This window comes from Papio anubis, chromosome 2, assembly GCF_008728515.1.
Source record: "Papio anubis isolate 15944 chromosome 2, Panubis1.0, whole genome shotgun sequence".
Taxonomy (NCBI): domain Eukaryota; kingdom Metazoa; phylum Chordata; class Mammalia; order Primates; family Cercopithecidae; genus Papio; species Papio anubis.
Genome location: NC_044977.1, coordinates 110,371,399 through 110,385,091, shown reverse-complemented (window position 1 = coordinate 110,385,091; position 13,693 = coordinate 110,371,399). Strand labels below are relative to the sequence as shown.

Here is a 13,693-nt window from a genome sequence, read left to right as displayed (position 1 = left end):
ACTGAAAAAAGTTCCTTGGGGAGCTGGTATTTGATCACTTCATGGTCTTTGGGAAAATAAAACATAGTATGTGGAAGAGAGTAAATGGATGCTAAAGTGAGGAAGAACTAAGACAATTTTCATAACTCCCTCCAAGACCTAAGATGTGACATGGTAAGGCTAGCCTTACAGAAGAAGTGTGTCATATGCCCCAAGTGAACATGGGTCTTGCATGGATCTTAGAGAAACTGAAATGAACATCCATGATAGAGTTTTAGGAAAACTGAAAGTTACATACAACCTAAATGGACAAGCATGCCAAAAATATCACATATGAGTTCTCAGAACAGATAAGGCATCAATGTTTGAAAAAGACAAAGAGGTTTGTAAAAGACAGACTGCCCAGAGATATCTCAGCAGCAATATCCTGTCAATCCACTCAGTATTACCTATACAAAACATATTTTTAAATAATTTTAATAGACTCTATCATAAGAAAATCTGTCTCCTAGTTCAACTCTCTTGCTCCATGAGAACTGGGAAAAGAGTTTATGTAAACCAAGACTGTTCCACAAAACAAATATCCTAGTAAATGATACAGAAATTTCACTGATACAGTTTGCACAACACTAGCTCCAAGGGTCCTACAGAGACTATTTTGTTATGCAATTCAGAAAATGAGTTATCTTTAATTTAGCCTGAAATAAAAGGCAATGACAATGGCTTAGAAATATCTTAGTTATACAGAGATAGTCAAGGTGACGGTATTTATTATTGTCAAATTATACTATTTCATTGTGAATTTTTTTCTTCCCTATATCTTTAAATTATAAAAGACTACTAGTTATTTTATTCTGTGGAGCTGATGGAAGCTACAAAAAACAGTATACTTTTCCTTTCATATCCAAGTCCATAGGTTTAGAATTAAGGAAAAGATTCCTCAGGATGAAAGTAAAACATCAGCAATAACCACTCACACGATCTTTTTTCAACTGGGATTTTCCTATGATTTGTTCATTACTGAATTCCCAGCACTTACAGCTATTTGGAACAAAGAGATAGTCAAATAAATGTTAGGCGAATTTCTGAGTTACAATTCTCACATTCATGCTAGTCACCACAATGCCAATGAAAATGAATACAATAAATTCTGGACTGTTGGCTAATGAAAAGTCTCCGAAAAAATAAAAATAAAAACATAGCCAAACAACTTTCCTAAGATAATGGTGTTTCTTTTGTTTGTTAGAGGTGAAATGTGGCCACAGAAACAGACATGAAATGGTTAACAGCAAAATTCTAGGCTGCTACAATTAGGAATGGCTTTGATCACTCAGAAAAGGAAGTCACCTGGAGTCAATGACCCACGCAAAATCGGTCATCACATGACCCAAAATTTTTTACTCAATGCTCGACACATAAATTATTGTTCAGAAACCACCATGGAGGAGAAGCAGTATCTTTAAGTTCTAGACCTTGAAAGGGGCAAAATAAAAAAGCATTATAAGCTTAGAAATTTTGTTGATAAAGGCCTTTAAATCAACTTAAATCAATTTTAGACCAAAAGACTATGAAATCTCTACCATTCATATTATAACTCTGATATGAGTAAGAAATGATGATGCAACTCAGATTGATATTGGCTGTAAGTGTGGAACCCAGTAGATTAAATGAGGCAGAATTTCTATACATTCCTAGCGACTTCAGCTGTTCCTCAAATCATGTGATTTCCAGCTGCTTCACCATCGTGGGGCTGTAATGCTTTAAATAGGCTTCATTGTCTTAAAATATGACATTGAAGTAGGACATAATTGCGATGGTTAATTATGTCAACTTGCCTGGGCCATGGTGCCCAGATAGGTAGTCGCACATTATTCAAAATGTTTCTGTGAGGGTGTTTGGGGTGAGGTTAACATTTAAATTGATGAACTCTGAGTAAAGCAGATTGCCCTCTATCATCCGAGTAAGGCCTTATCCAGCTAGCTGAAGATCTGAATAGAACAGAAGACTGACCTCCATCAAGAAAGAGGGCCATCTACCAGCAGATAGCCTTCAGACTTAAACTGCAGCATTAGCTTTTCCTTGGTCTCCAGCTTGCCAGTCTACCCTGTATACTTTCATTTGCCAGCCACCTAAATCACATGAGCCAATTCCTTAAAATAAATTTCCTTCTAAAGATACATATACCCATCTTATTGGTTCCGCTTCCCTGAAAAACCATAATATGAGAAATATGCAGATATTTGTCCCATAAGCTTGGACTACCACAGAGAGACTATCCCTAGTCTCAGATACAATGAAATAAACAATTATTAACACAAGATAAAAGACAAAATCCAAATGTAAACCTGGAGTGGCAGATAAAGGAACAAAACCAGAGGATTACATTTGTTTTTAGCCAGCACATCATTCAACTCATATTTGAGCTTATTTTAAAACAAACAAACAAAAACCTTCCATGAAGTCAAGTTAAAAAAAAAAAAAAAAAAAAAATTCCTCCTCCCTGCTTCTGAAGTATCTAATCACCATGCTGCCTGAACCTGTCTAGAAAGCACTTTTATTTCAGGTTTGACCTGCAACATGGGCTACTTTTTTGTTATATTACCCTTTGCCAGTTGCTATAATACCCAATGACATGTTTTGTTTACCATAAATACCTCCAAGCCAACAGATGGTCCCATTGCCCAGAACTGAAGTTTATTTCCAGTCCCCCACTTCCATCCAACCTGGTTAACTAAGTCTTTCTCACCCACATATATGACATACTATGACCCATCCATTACTCTGAGTGTGATTTTTACACATAAATATTTGTACATAGTCATTCATTCATTCAAACGCATTTATTTAGTATCTGCTATGTGCCAGGCACTGAGCACAGAGCCATGATGTATGGAGTACAGAGCCATGAACAAGACTGATATGGCCCTGCCTTCATGAATCTTATATTTTAGTGGGGAATACAGACAATCAATAAGGAAATAAATTATGATAAATGTATGCTAGAAATAAATGGAGTGCTGTGAGAAAGAAGTACCCTTAAGTTGAGAACTGAAGATAAAGAGAAATTAAAGTGAGGGAAGAGTGTTTTAAAAAACAAGAACAAAAAATAAAATAAAATAAAATAAAATAAAATAAAATAAAATAAAAAGAGAAAAAACAAGTACAAAAGCTATGAGGTGGGGAAAATTTGGTGTATTTAGAAAATACCAGAAAATCTATGTGGTTGAATTCTGATGATTGATGAAAAGGGTTGAAAATGAAAATGAGTTAGGAAACATAGACAGAGACAAGATCATGGAGGGTTTATAATGAGTTTACTTGGGCAAAGAATGGAGCCCTCCTGAACTTAGAAATAAAATTACTTTCTGAGAAAGTGAAACCATGAAAGATCAAAGTATAATGAATAAGAAACACCATCTGTGGAAATGACTACAGTCAGAAAAGAAAGTGTATATGTGTAGAATTTGAGAAGTGTACAGTTCTTTTTTCTACGTCTAGGACTGCCATCTAGACATAGAGAATACTTTAGTGACTAAAGTATAGCCATAGAAAACATTGATTAGTATATTATTATAACTTAAGCTGAAACCTAATCAATGATATAGAATCCTGCCAGAAGAACTAACCTGTTAAAAAGTCTGAGATATTCCTTAAAGCAGGAGTCTCCAGCCCCGAGACCACGGACAGGTACCAGTCGATGGCCTGTTAGGAATCAGGCCACACAGCAGGGGGTAAGCAGCAGGCAAGAGAGCGAAGCTTCATATATTTTTACAGCCACTCCCCCATCGCTCACATTAGCGCCTGAACTCCACCTCCTGTCAGATGAGCCGCAGCAATAGATTCTTATAGGAGTGAATACCCTACTGTGAACTGCACATGCAAGGGATCTAGGTTGCACACTCCTTATGAGTATCTAATGCTTGATAATCTGTCACTGTCTCCCATCATCCCCAGACGGGACCATCTAGCTGCAGGAAAATAAGCTCAGGGCTCCTATTGATTCCACATTATGGTGAGTTGTATAATTATTTCATCGTATATTACAATGTAATAGTAACAGAAAAAAGAGCACAATAAATGTAACGCACTCCAATCATCCCAAAACCATCCCCACTGCCCCAGTCCATAGAAAAATTGTCTTCAATGAAATCAGTCCCTGGTGCCAAAAAGGTTGGGGATCGAGGATCGCTGACTTAAAGGTAACCTCTCCAGCCATCATTTGCTGTGTGTGAGGGAGAGGGGGTTGGAGACAAAAAGGAAAATATATTACTCGGCTGAGTTCTCAGTATGTTACTGTCTATTTTATATATTGGGCTTCCATTTTAAGAAAGTTAAAACAAAATTGAAAGCAGTTTTCAAATATAGACATAGTAGCAGTCATATTCCCAATATATTTGCTATTAATCAGTTATATATATAGCACATGTATACATGTATATTTTATATATTATATACAAGTGTGTGTGTGTGTGTGTGTGTAAAAGATTAAAGAGAGAAAGAAAAGGATGCCAGGCAACCACAGTTTTTGATTGTCTTAGAAGAAATACACATGCAGAGGAAACGAATGCATAAGATTACATAGTTTGATTAAAAACACCCAACAGGCTGCTTTTGTTCTTATTTTGGGCTCACAAACAAGCTTCTGACTGAAGTTGGCTTTCCACAGGAGAATATATTGATACTCAATATGAGTTTCTGATTCACATAACATTACAGTTCACCCTTAATTCACTGTCAATGTGATTTGTAAGTCAGTGTTTAGTTTGGTTAGTGTGTATCAGTATGTCAAGCCTTACTTGAATTTCTGCACTTGAAAAACTTATGATCAGTATCCAAAACTCAATCTACCTCATGGAACTGCCACACTGAGACTTCCAAACAGTGATTAGCCAGTCTCTGCCTGTGACTTCTGTGGCTGGTCCCTTTTCTAACTACAACTAAAGGAACTGTAAAGAATTTGATTCATTTAAAGAGACCAGCCACAGTAGGAATCCACACTTACCAGTACTGCAATACAATAGGAAAATAACTTCATACTGATTTCATAGAAAAAGAAGCACACTGGCTTAAAGGGAGACATGCAGTTTTAGCACCTGAACTGTTTTCATCATAGAACAGTGAATGTTAAGGGTTAGATCTCAAAGTTCATCTCATCCAACCCCTTAGTTTTAAAGGTGGCAAGAGAGGCATGGAAGATTAGATTATTTACCCAAAATACAGCTGGGACTTCTGGGCTAAGCTCTTTCCACTGTGATAACTCCCTATTTCACAATAGTTGCTCACACTCTTTATTTATTTATTTTTTTTTTTTGAGACAGAGTCTCGCTGTGGTTTCCCAGGCTGGAGTGCAACGGTGCCATCTTGGCTCACTGAAATCTCCACCTCCTGAGTTCAAGCGATTCTTCCTGCGTTCAAGCGATTCTCCTGCCTCAGCTTTCTGAGTAGCTGGGATTACACGCATGCGCCATCATGCCCAGCTAATTTTGCATTTTTATTAGTGACGGGGTTTCTTCATGTTGGTCAGTCTGGTCTCAAACTCCTGATCTCAAGTGATCTGCCCACTTCAGCCTCCCAAAGTGCTGGGATGACAGGCAGGAGCCAATGTGCCTGGCCCTAAACTCTTAATCTTCTTGTAGCTTTTAAAACTTCATATTCTTATTCTATGCATTGACAGGTAAATTTTAAAATGAAATTATGTTTCCTAAGAAATAAAAAGACATCCTATAAAACTTTCTCCATTTTATTATGAGCAATAGGTATTTAATCAATTCCTGCCTAGATAACAGCCAAAGTGATACTCTTATAATGAAAGGCATAATACGCCCTCCTCCTTAAAACCCTGAAGCTGCTCCCAACCACTAGCAGTAAAAGCCAAGTTCTTGCAATGGCCTACAATGCCCCACACTTCCATCCTCCATGCTCATTCTGTTCCTGCCACACTGTCTTCCTTGCTCTTTCTCAAATACATCAAATACCTTCCTGTCTCAGGACACTTGCATTGGCTGTTCCCTCTGCCTGGAACTCTTTTCCCTCAAACAAGTTGAATGACTGACTCCTCATCTACTTCAAATCTTCGCTCAAATGTCACCTTCTTAATTAGATCTGCTATAACTAATCAAAACTACTACACCCATCCCCCTGTACTTCCAATGCCCCTTACCCTGACTTACTTCTTTCTCTATAGGATCTATCACCTTCTAATACATGCACTATATCATTTACTTACTTATTATGTTTGTTATTCATTATATGTCTCCCTCCAGAATATAAACTCCAGAGAGGAAGGAAGGTTGGTATATTTTTTTCACTATTATATCCCTAACATCTAAAATACAGCCTAAGCCTCAAATATTTATTAAATGAATAAATTAATGCATTTGGCAATTTGACCATTATGTCTACAGATAATCAAAGGCTATATCTAAATGTGGCCCAGATTAAGGTTAAATCATTGCCCTGATATCCTGGATCTTCCAATGAATTCCATTAAGAAGGGCAATATACTAAGCCAGTAATATATCTCTACTCCCTGAAATTCTCCTTTAGTGCTGCCATCAATAAAATAAAAAAGAATTAGTGTTTAAAAATTAGAAGATGACCAATTGCTTTCATTTAAAGGAATATCTAAATTGCATTTTAAAAATCAAAGCAATCCAGAATGTATTGACAAAGAATACTATTTATTTAGCATTAAACTTTCAATTCTTTTGATGATAATCCTGACATGTTCTCTGACATAGCATTCTGAGAAATTGCTACAAGAATCTAAGAATCTAAGAGGGGTGTGTGTGTGTGTGTATGTGTGTGTGTCTTTAGGAGCAGTCATGACCAAGAACCTGATGATAAGCATCTTAACCTATTCCTTATCAGTATTACATACATCTTTCGACTTTTCTTCTAACAATCATGATAGATTTAATCTGAAATACCTTCATTCTATTTCCTCATCCTTTTTGTAAACAAAGACAAACATGAAAGAAATGCTAGCTGAGACTAGCACTGCAGATGGTCACTACAGCTGGTCTAAAGTTGCACATCTCCAGGAATGCCCCATACATTTAACATGGATTATAATGTAACTGTATCACTACTCTGGCCCCTTGTCCTGGATTTGTGCAATATTCACCTCTGGGTCTGTTTAGAAACATGTTGAATTGAAATTGAAATCAGTAATCTTTCTTCTTAGAAAAAAATAACTCAAGATTACTAAGTTAATCAATTCTAATGAGATATGAACTGATTTAAATTAAAATAATATCCTCAAAACATTTATCAGTCACTAAAAGGTGGAGACAGTGTTAGAGATACAATGATCTCAAAATGACTGTATATAATAGGGTTACAGTTCCCCATCCCTAAATCCTTGTTTAGTTAGCAGGTTTTCTGGTGGAGGATATAAAACTGGATACCATGATGATCTTATAGCACCCTCAAGTGGATTAGACTGACAATGTTTTTCTTCTTGAAGAAAGGTGTTGGCCTGTGATATGAAAAAGAAATAAAAGCTGGGAGAATCTTTTCAAGCATAAACTACTGGAATGAATGAAGATGTGCCAACATTTATCAGAAGGGCTTGCAGTTTGAATTATTCCTCTAACAATGGGGATAGATATTTGGCTGAGTTAGCCATATCTTCCATTTAGTATTCCTCATTCTTTCTTGAGTCACTTAAGGACAGCTTTGAATAGTGTTGAACATAGATAGCTACCTTATATGGTAGCAAATCTGTAATCTAAACCTTTTACACCATGTGCTTAGAAATGAAATCAAGTGGCCCCATCATGGGAATGAAAGAGTTCATGGTGATCTTTAGATAATAACATAACGATGGATATTTGTATTAGAGTTCACCAGAGAAACAGACAACAGGAGATATATACACACACACACACACACACACACACACACAATGAAGACTTAGCTCATACAATTATAGAGGATTATGGAGGCTGAGAAGTCTTGTGATCAGTCATCTGCAAGCTGGAGACCCAGGAAGACTGCTGGCATAATTTAGTCTGAGTCCAAAGGTCAACGAGAACCAATGATATAAATCCTACTCTGAGGGCAAAAGAAGATGAAATGAGATGTCCCAGCTCAAACAGTGAGGCCAAAAAGGGGCAAGTTTTCCCTACTTTTGCCTTTTGTTCTATTCAGGCCCTGAATTTTTTTTTTTTTTTTTTTTTTGAGACACTCTCACTCTGTTGCCCAGGCTGGGAAAGGTTCAGTGCAGCCTCAACTTCCCAGGCTCAGATGATCCTCCCACCTCAGCCTCCTGGGTAGCTGGAACTACAGGCATGTGACACCTGGCTAATTTTTGTATTTTTGGTGGAGGCAGGGTTTTGCCATGTTGCCAAGGCTGGTCTCAAACTCCTGGGTTCAAGCAATCTGCCCTCCTGGCCCTCCCGAAGTGCTGGGATTACAGGATGAGCCACTGATCCTGGCCCCTCAATGGATATGCTGATGACCAACTACACTGCAGAGGACAATCTACATTACTGAGTCCACCAATTCAAATGCTAATGTCATCTAAAAACACTGTCACAGACACACCCAAAAACAGTCTTTAACCAACTATCTGGACATCCCCTGATCCCGTGAAGATGACACATAAAATTAACTACAGGTTGAGCATCCCTACTCCAAAAATCCAAAATCCAAAATGCTCCAAAGTTGGAAACTTTTTGAGCACTCACATGATGCCACAAGCGGAAAATTCCACATCTGACCTTATGTGGTAGATCCCAGTCAAAATGTAGGAACACGACACCATGTTTACTCAGCGTCCCAAGGGGAAAATAAAATTACCTTCAAGTTATGGGTATAAGGTGCATATAAAACATAAACGAATTTTTTGTTTAGACTTGAGTCCCCAAGGTATCTCATTATATATATGCAATTATTGTAAAATCTCAAATTCAAAACATTCTGGTCCCAACCAGTTCAGATAAGGGATACCTGACCTATGTCATAATTTTTTTTAATAAAATAAGTTCCATACAATATTTTAAAGCTACATCCTTAAAGAGCATGGTTTCACTGACCTTCTAAATGGCATGGTATGGTAGAAAGAGTACTAGAAACACAGCTAGACAACATGTATTCTAAAGTTAGTTTTTGAAAAATGAAAGCATTTATTAACCTCTCCATATTTGTTTCTTCATTTTTAAAATGGCAGAGTAGAAAATGCAAAGGCTACTAGTTGGTCGTTTCTTAGTGTATTAGTCAACATCCTTGGTTCCAAACTACAAATTTCCTCATCTTGCTTAAGCAACAAAAAGGGACTATTTTCAGGAAAATAAAGAGAGTAATTGGAGAAGAACAAAGTTGGAGAACTGGCACCACTTGACTTCAAGACTTACTATAAAGCTATAGTACTTAAGACAGTATGGTATTGGCAAAAGAATAAATAAATAGATCAATGGAACGGAATAAAGAGCCCAGAAATAGACCTACATAATACATAAGTACCGTCAACTGATCTTTAACAAAAGTAAAAAGGCACTACAATGGAGAAAAGAGATACTCTTTTCAGCCAGTAGTGCTGGAACAACTGGACATCCCTATGCAAAAAATGAATCTATAAACAGGTCTTACATCCTTCACAAAATTAAATCAAAATGGATTATAGATCTAAATGTAAAATGCAAAACTGTAAAACTCTTAGAAGATAACATAGAAGAAAATCTAGATGACTTTGGATTTGGTGATGACTTTGGATTTGGTGATGACTTTTTAGATACAATACCAAAGTCATGATCCATAAAAGAAAAAAAAAACTGATAAGCTGGATTTCACTAAAATTAAAACTTTCTACTCTGCAAAAGATACCACTGGGAGAATATAAAGACAATTCACAGGCCAAGAGAAAATATTTTCAAATATATATATACACACACACATACAAAAAATCTCTTACAACTCAACAATAAGAAAACATACAACCCAATTAAAAAATGGGCCAAAGACCTTAACAGACACCACACCAAAGAAGATATACAGATGGCAAATAAGCATATAAAAAGATGTTCCACATCATATATCATCAGGGGAATGCAAATGGAAATAACAATGAGATACCACTACACATCTATTAGAATGGCCAAATTTCAGCATCCTGACATCAAACACCAGTGATGATGTGGAGCAACAGGAACTCTTATTAATTGCTGATGGGAATATAAAACGGTACAGCCACTTTGGAAGACAGTTTGGTGCTTTCTCACAAAATTGAACATACTCTTACCACACAACCCAGAAACTGTACTCCTTGCTATTTATGCAAAAGAGTTGAAAACTTATGTTCACCAACAACATGCACATGTATGTTTATAGCAGCTTTGTTCATAATTGCCAAAACTTGGAAGAAACCAGTATGTCCTTCAATAGGACAATGGATAAATTGTTTTATAAATCCAGCAAATTGAATACTATTCAGCACTAAAGATAAATGAGCTATCAAGCCATGAAAAGACATGGAGGAAACTGAAATGCATATTACCAAGAAACCAGTCTGAAAAGGCTATATACTATATGATCTCAAACATATAACATTCTGGAAAAGGCAAAAATACGGACACAGTAAAAAAAAATCAGTGGTTGTCAGGGGTTCCAAGAAGAAAAAGAAAAACAGAGCACAGGGGATTTTTAGGGTGGCAAAACCACTTTATAATACATCATAATGGTATATATGTCATTACACATTTGCCCAAATCCACAGAATGTATGACATCAAGAATGAAACCTAAGATAAACTATGGACTTTGGATGATAAAGAGGTGTCAGTGTAGGTTCATCAGTTTAACAAATGTACCACTCAGGTGGGGGATGTTGATAATGAGGGAGGCTACGCATGTGTGGGGGCAGGGGATACATGGGAAACTTTTTACTTTCTCCTCACTTTTGCTTTTAACCCAAAATTGCTCTAAAAAATAAAGTCCATTTTTTTCTAAAAAGAAGACAGCCTTTAAAAGATACTGAAAAATTAAAGTTAGAAGTATCGTAATAGACTTCTAGGACCTTATTTGGTACCCACCATCCCTGACAGACACACACTCCAACCTTAACCACAGCTAAAGGTGAGGCCTTGTTGAAACTGTTGGCGTCAGGATCAAGAACCAGAAACAATCTATCTACAAATATTTCTCATAAAGTCATGGATTATTTGTGTATCCTTAACAATTGGTTATAAAAGTTTCTGAGATGTAAAAAAAAAAAAAAAAAAAAAAAAAAAGACTTTATCTTTTGCAGATGATGTCACTAGCTGCACAAGTTATTTGTGGAAACTTGGGAGATCCAAGAAAAGCTAAAATGAGATATGCTGCTTCTCCCACTTCTTTATGTGGCTACCTTGCTTCCCCTAAGTTTCTGTGTTCTTTGCTAAAGAAATCAGGAATTTACTCTGTGTGTGGGGGTGTATGTGTGTGTGTTGTACGCACAGAGAGGCACCAGGGGTTTCTTCCCACCAATCTATAGCCTACCTGAAATGACACACTTACATAACCAAATGTCTATAATTAAAATATCCCTACCTACCTCCATTTCACACTTGCTGTCTCCAGAATGCATCTTGCTTCTTCACACCTCTACTTCTTTAATTATATTGCCCTCTGTGCCTGGACTGCACATAGTTGCCTCCCCCTCTCTCTTCTTACCCCCAGCAACTCCCACTACCTCATTTCACAGAAAAGAGGGATCTATGCAGACACCCTAGTAGGCGTCCACAATAGCACTTACCACTGTGCCATTATGTGTTTCTTCTTATGTCTAATCCTGTGTTGGACTGTGAACCACTCAAGAACCAGAATTGTTTTCTTCACCTTTATATCTCTAGGGTCTAGAGTGTTTATTAAAGAATGTACCTATGTGTTTATTTAGAAATGGAATTTAACACTTACAATAAAAATAGGCAAAGGAACCAGACATCAAAGATCTGACTGCTTTAAATGTCCTGTCTTCTTCCCCCAACCCCATCCCACACTTTCCCCTGTCCCTCTCCTCAACATATTCATTTAGTTATTCATATTGCTTAATCTGGAAACATTTCTCGAAAAAGATATTTTTTAAGGTAAAGCAAGAAGTAAAAAAGAAAAACAGTATTTTCTTCCTCACCCACTTGAGAAGGCCCATATGTGGGACTGGTTTTTCTAAAATGAGAAGCAAAGCTAGTCCCATTTCCTTTCCTCACCCCCTCCAGTCCTATGTCAAAGATCCAGTGCTCTGTCCCCTTCTAAGTCAAAGGGGTGTCTGTCTCAAAAGAAAATTCAAATACACCTGTAACTGTAAAAGGCTTTATCCTCTGCGATGGGAGTGATATTCCGGAAGTAAAGAATAAGACTGCCTTTGGCACCCAACTAATGGGGCTACTTTCACATAAAGAACTAACCAAAGACAGAAAATCCCACCCTGAGTTTTGAGCACATTTGCTTAAAGTTCGTTTCTTCTGTCACTACTATACGAAAAATATCACCCCAGATAAATGCTGCGTACCCCCTAAAAGGAGCTGCTTTCTATGTTCATGGCCATTTTAGGTGTTCAAGATATGAGGTGGGGGAGGGTTATCCTAGTCTTGGAATTAGGAAGAAGTATAGACAGATCCCATAGTGATAAAACCATGTGCTACTAAAGAATGGCCTCAGAAGGTGACATTCCCAGGCTAAGTAACACTGTTTGGCATCCGGTTCTCAGACACTGGTTTCTTAGTCCCTCCAAAAAATGAGGTCCTCGATCACAGATTGACTCTAACACAAATCACGTATTTACCAAGCTGTCTATAATCATTTTTAGTGGTCAGCTTTCCTTTTCAGTGACAGCACTCTTTCCTAAAAACAACCATTCTCTAGAGTTATGGCTTAAAACCAGTCTGTACCATTTATTAAAGTTGATATGCCTATAGAAGCTTGAAATTTATTTATTTATTTTTTTTGAGATAAGAGTCTCCCTCCGGCACCCAGGCTGGACTGCAGTGATACGATCTCAGTTCATTACAACCTCTGACCGCCGGGTTCAAGCGATTCTCGTGCCTCCACCTCCCGAGTAGCTGGGACTACAAGCATAAGCCAGCACGCCCGGCTAATTGTTGTATTTTTAGTAGAGATGGGGTTTCGCCAGGGTGGCCAGGTTGGTCTCTGAACTCCTGACCTCAAGTGATCTGCCCTCGGCCTCCCAAAGTGCTGGGATTACAGGTGTGAGCCACCGCGCCCAGCCCAAATTTATCTTTTACAGTTGCATTCTTGTTTGTTGCATTTTCTCAAATTTCAATAAACTGTTTACCTATTTGCCTAGGTTTTCCACAAAACAGTGTGTCACTATCGATTATGTTCTGGACTAGATTTCCTATACAAAAGTGGTAACACAGTGAAGGGCAAGTTGATTTCCTAAAAGACACATGGTGGGAAGCGAGGAGACTAACTGCCACCGTTTGTTTCTGCTCAAGAGGACTATACTGAACTATTTGCACTGCACATATTTAAATGGTACAAATTTTTTTACTGGAATAAAATGAAGCTACATGATCTCAAAATTAGGGTTGAGGCCTTCTATATGATAAAGTACTCAATCCAGCAACTCTGCCTGAGAAGATCAATTAATACTTCATTTGGAACCCTAACTCTAGCCTCTTACTATCTGTGTGACATTGAGCAATTTACTGAGACTCTCTGAGCATGTTTCCTCGTCTTCTAAAATGAAAAAGTACAATAGCTATCGTAGTGGTTGG

General features: G+C 37.4%; 1 long non-coding RNA gene across 1 annotated transcript in view; it reads right to left on the bottom strand.

Annotated features, from left to right (window-relative positions):
* Positions 1-13,693, bottom strand: part of LOC116273795 — an 83,659-nt gene that overhangs the window by 69,350 nt on the left and 616 nt on the right. The window lies entirely within an intron of this gene.